General features: G+C 35.0%; 1 pseudogene; it reads left to right on the top strand.

Annotated features, from left to right (window-relative positions):
* The first annotated feature begins 2980 nt into the window (after positions 1 to 2980).
* Positions 2981 to 4789, top strand: LOC101433567 (G2/M phase-specific E3 ubiquitin-protein ligase pseudogene; annotated as a pseudogene).
* The last annotated feature ends 1196 nt before the right edge of the window (positions 4790 to 5985 follow it).

Raw genomic sequence — 5985 nt, 5'->3', positions numbered from 1 at the left:
TCATTGATACTGAAATCTTAAAACTGATAACTGCAGCTTGTCAGAAAGTATTGCTATAATAATAAGGTAGCAATTTCTATGTTCATTTTTTATGGGAAATTTCTTTCTAAAGCACTTATTTTTTTTCCTTTGCCAGCTCACTGATACCAGAAGAAATTTCTTGGTTTGCTAATTGCACAAATGGTACAAGACGTTAGGAAATAGAGACTGTGATTTTCTTATTTTCTCTAAGAAAGCTTAATCACAGTTTGTTATAAGGCACAATAATCACAAGCTGCCATGGCAGCGTCCAGCAAACTATAGCCCTCAATCAAATCCAGCTTTGGGCTTGCTGTGGAGGAGTCGTTTCATTTTAAAGGGTTGTAAAGAAAGATTATGCAACAGAGACTATATGAGGCCTAAAATATTTATTACCATGCCCTTTATTTTAAAAAGTTTGATGATATCTATTCTGATGTGTAGTCTGAAATTCAAACTTAGGATATCTTTTGCCAAGAAAAAGTGAAAATATCATTTCTATCACAAAAACATATCTGGGAATATATACTAAATGCAGTGATGTACAGGAACTGGTTCATAATAGTAAGACCAGGCTGGCCATATCCAGGAATCAGCTATCAGTGGCAGTGTTTACACCATGAAAATTAGCAAATGCTACAAATAATGCTTTGGGGAATTATTTATTTTTGTTTTGCTCTTTTGTTTGAGATCCAGTTTATTAGTACACAATTGACAATTTCATCCCTACATGAATTATAAAGTTATTTCTATGATAGAATATTGGAGTTGAAATGATCTTGCACAAACCTCTGTCTAATCCCAGTGAAGTGGTCCTTGGCCTTTCTGGTCCGCTTCATCTGACTGAAAGTCTGCTTCTTGAAAAGTACCCTTTTCTATTAGGGATTTGTATAACAACCACCGTGGACTTCCATTTCTGTAATACTGACTAAAAACCTTGCTACAAAATGCAGAGAAATTCTAGAAGAAGTACAGCAAGCATTCTTTTAAAAGCATAACTTCATGCCTTCCCCCTGATAAGGGACATGAGAAGAGCCTTCCTGGCACCAAGGGAGTATTAACAAGCACCAATTAGTGATGCTTCTTGACCAAAATGGGGAAATCTTAAATACAAATTATTTTTTATGGCTAAGAGATTTCAAAGTGAATCAAGAGATATTTCCAGAGGTTGTGCTTATTCATGCTTATTCACCTCTCTGAAGGATCTCACTTCTGTCACAGTAAACAATGCCTCAAGCAGGAGTGCTCCAGAGGGCTCTAGAGATATCTGGACCCAATAAGTAAGGCAGACAAACCCAGGAAATTGGCACCCCATCTGCAGACCTTACCTTGAAATATATGATAACCTATCTCCCCAAAGAATCAGAGTTAGAGTCATTTATAGGGGGGTGGGGGGTATATGGGGCCCTCATATTTTTTTAATGTAATATTTAAAAAATAAATAAGGCCAAAAAAAATTCATTTATAATTTCCCTACACTTGGTTCTTTGGCCCCTTCATTTGAACCTATAATTAGTACTACACCTATTAAATTTATGTCCCAGAGGCTTAAATCTTTGGTCTGTTCATATGCCCAAATCTCAGCAGAGTTGCAGCTAAATACCTGTTCTCCAGTTCATCAGACTCACCCAGGACAACTAACAAGGAGATGAGGATGGACAGCTCCCATCCCATAATCCAGAGTATCTACATCTACAAGCAAGACAGTTCCATCCATCTTTCCCTTGGAATCTAAGCCCCCTCTCAATCAGAAACAGAGTGGGCATCATTATCCCAAAATCCTCAAGATTGAGGAATGAACAAACATAAGGGGGGAATGCAAGTATGGATCAAAGTAGACTTTTTATTACTCTAGTAATGGAAGAGTTTGTAACACTGATATAAAGGCAGTGGTCACCAGAGGTTCTGAGGGGAGGAAGAAGGAATAGGTATAAAATGTGGCATTTGAGGGGCATTGGACTTGTTCTGCATGATATTACAGTGGCAGATACAGGCCATTATACATTTTGCCAAAATTTATAAATTGTATGTGTAATGTGTAAACCATAACGTAAACTATAGAACATGTCTAGCAGCAACACTTCAAAATTTGTTCATCAATTGTAACACTAATAAAGATGTCATTAATGGGGGAGGGGTGGCATATATGGGAATTCCCTGTATTTTTGATGTAACTTTTATATAATATAAAACTTCTTTAAAAATAAAGAAAAAAAAAAGCATAGCTATATGATGCATTTGTCTCCCTCAAGGAATAAAAGCCAAAAGAAAACTGGAAACCAGATGATCTAGTGAATGAGCTGAATCCATAGAAGCTGTATGGAGAGTTACTAGTCTCAAAATCAAAGGGCTTAGAATTTAAAATCATTCAAATACAGGAGAGGAGAGGGTATTAACATTCAGGTTCACAGATGAAGGCAGTATATTTTGGTGATTAATAAATCAATGACTAGCTTCTAAATGAGCAATCATCCAACAACTGGTACAAGTCAGTGAGAGGGAATGGTAACTTTATAAGGTTGGATTCTGATTGGGAAAACAGTCTTCCCTGAGAAGTTACAGGCCTGTGTTTCAAATTTGCTTGCTCGGGTACTGCCAATCTGTAAAATGAACATTAAAGGGACATTTGGGAGACACAGATGCAAACCTCCTTTAAAGGATAAAGGTCTTCTAACGACAATCCCGCAAAACACAAAGTTACTGAACCCTGAAGGATATAACATACCTGAGAGCTTGCTTCTTGCAGGGTAGCCCACATGGTCAGCAGACCAGACAAAAACAAAACATTTTAAATAAAACTGCAGGGACATTTGAATCTTAATGTCCGTTGCATGGGGCTGCTCCCGGTTGGCGTGTGCCGCGGCGCGAGAATGGAAAAGTGCTACCGCCGGTCCCGCAACTTCTGCTAAGACTGCCTTGTAAAATAATGAAAATAAACCTGGTGACACACAGAACCTCGTTGATGTCAAGTGGAATTTGTCAGAGAGGTAAAGAAGTTTATGGTTTTCTATAGAAGAAATCAGGAAGTAAGGGAAGAGAGCTTCTAAACTGAAACCCTGTCTTTGAAAGAAATCTGGTGCTTTAATTGGATATGTTGCACCCCGATGTAAAAAGTTATTATCATTTTCCATGTGGCCTTCAGAGAGAATGTATTTTCCAAATTACTGGCAATTTTGGGTCATTTCATTGGAACCATCAACCTGTTCAAATAATTACATCTAATAGTTATAGACAGTCCTTACCATGTACCATTTGGAATTTATTGAGCCTATTCCAACATATAGTATATTGAGAAGTCCTTGTAAGAATGCTTGGTTTCACAGAAACTGTTTACAGTTTCAAGCAATAAATGGAGGAGTATTTTTCTTCAGATGCACGTATGCAATAATAGTGATACATTTCAAAAAGAGATGTTGAGAATGGGAATTCATATTCCTGAAAAATATGCGTCTGGGGAACTAGAGGAAAATGCTTATTGAGAGCTTTTGCAGCACCATGAGCATTGTGATGTCCAGGGATGTCGCTGTAAAGGGCAAGAATAGAATGCACCTGACAGTGAATGAGAAATAAATCATTGTCAATGTTGTGGTTCTAGTGGAACCCATTTAGACTGTTGTTCACCACAATCATGGGAACAAAATTGGGAGTGTTTGGAATGTGGAAGGTATCATCTACAATTCAGGGGATTTCAAAAAGCCAAAAAACACACTTAACCTAATTCAAATAACATGGACATGACTGATTGTTTGTTAGAAGAGTCACCACCGAAATTAGTCACCTGGAGCCCAGATCTAATGAGAACACCCCTGGAAGTCCCACTGGTCTGGAAAGGAGCAAGGAATCTACCTGATAGAAGAAGGCAAGGCAGCAAATTTAGAAGAGATATTTAAACTGTATCAATAGAGTTAGGATTCCAAACTAAAAGTAAAACTAAAAGATTATATATCAACAAGGCCAAAATCTGGAATAGTGCCTTAGATAGATTCAGAAATCAAAACTTTAATCCTGCATACTCAATTGAAATAGCCTATGTTAATGAAAATGATAAATTTGGCCAAGAGCATCCTGGATCTAAACAAGAATTTCTGAGTCTTTCAATGCAGCATCTTAAAAGCTCATCATTGTTCAAAGCGTCCTTGTCAAAGAACTTGTCCCTTAATGCCCAAGATAAATACTACAACAAATATGGCTGACTTTAACTCAGCTATAAATGAATGCTCTAACTACCTACAGCTTACTGGATGTCTTAGACATTAAGTGATAAATATGTTGGTAAAAGACATACTTTTTTTACTGTGTAATTAAGAGAGCCCAAACACCCTTTGGGAGTTTTAAGCAGGTTCTGAAAACTCTTCACATTTTAGATCAAATTCTTACTTCTCCAGAAGCATTTTGCAGCATCTTCTGTCATAAACCTTATAATCTTTCTGTGAAAATTCTTAGTGAACTTTTTGTAGTGTACCCATTATCTAACGTAAAACTTTGGGATTTTGGGAGAGTTACTTACAAGCTATTGAAAATGGTAAATCTGCGACAACAGTGGAAGATATTCTCATTTTTGCAACTGGTTGCAGTTCCATTCCACCTACTGAATTTAAACCCACTCCTTCAATTGAGTGCCTGCATATGGATTTTCCTATTAGAAACAAGTGTAGTATCTCTTCCAATGACTAATATATATAAACAATTTCAAGAAAATATGGACTTTGCCATAAAAAAAACCACTTTAAGACTAGAAAAGGAAGAAAGTTCTCACTATGTGGGACATTAAAACATTTCTTTGAACAAAGATGTTTCTTTTAAAGTTGCTATTGAGCCTTTCTTTTGTTTCAGAAATCTGTCCATCATCACTTTTGAACAAACTTGTCAGCTTCTTGGCCCAATAAAATTTATATGAACATAAAGTAATGCTTTGGCCCTTTAAGCTAAAAAAATTTTTTGTTGAAGTGTACTAATCAAAATTGGTGATTTTTTTCATTGTCTTAATATACATGCTTCATAAATTTCAATATAAATACTTACAGAATGACTGTACTGGCTTTCTTGAAGCACAGTAGTATAATATATAAGGAAAAAAATGTTTTACTATTTTTGCAAATTGTTAGCTGGGAGATGCCATAATGATTTTTCTCTTTTTATGCAATTTTCAAATTATTTCTTATTTTCTTTAACCTAAAGCATTTTGTAGAAAAGCTAAATGGATAATTCCTCTTATACAAATCAGAGGTATATACTCTGGGCTGTATGTTTACTTATGCTTTTCTAAAATGGCACTAAGTAGGTTGTTAAAAATGCTTGAAAATTATTGATTTATATTAACACAGAATCATACTGCAGTTAGATTATGCATAATGGGAAGTATTATTCTATAAAAAGCAAAATTGCACAATATTCTGAAAGCTACAGACATTCCATTGGCTTGAAAACACTTTAGAGGTGGATATAAAATGTATTTAAAAATATTTAAGAAAGTGTTTCTTCTTTTAAAGCCTTGATTTATTTTTTCTTTTTTTTTTTTTTTTTTTTTTGGTATCCCACGTGTGGTATTAAACCATAGTTACGGCAAATCCCCAATCAGTTTAGGTATCTGAACAATCTCAGTAGATTGTCATATGGTAGATTTGGCTATTTGACATTTATTTATTATCAGGATGTTTATATGATAGGTAACCTGGCACCAAAGCACTAGTTGTTTCTCTGGCTTTGAAAGGTATCTGTTATTACATAAGCAATGTAGAAATAAAGTAAAAACAACAACAAGTAAACAAAATGAAAAATCCACTCTAATCTCACCATACAGAGATAACTACTGTGTTTGTGTATGTCTTTCTATAAATTCTTTAATAAAATATTTATATTTCCTTTCTAAACTCTTTAAAAAAAGTCAGATAGATTTAAATATGAATAATTATATTAATAGGAAAAAGAAATTGAAGGCATAAGTTATAATAAAAAAGGCATAATCAT

The sequence above is a fragment of the Dasypus novemcinctus genome, chromosome 20, assembly GCF_030445035.2.
Source record: "Dasypus novemcinctus isolate mDasNov1 chromosome 20, mDasNov1.1.hap2, whole genome shotgun sequence".
NCBI lineage: Eukaryota > Metazoa > Chordata > Mammalia > Cingulata > Dasypodidae > Dasypus > Dasypus novemcinctus.
Note: the sequence above shows the minus strand (reverse complement) of the source record. Positions and strands in the feature narration are given on the sequence as shown.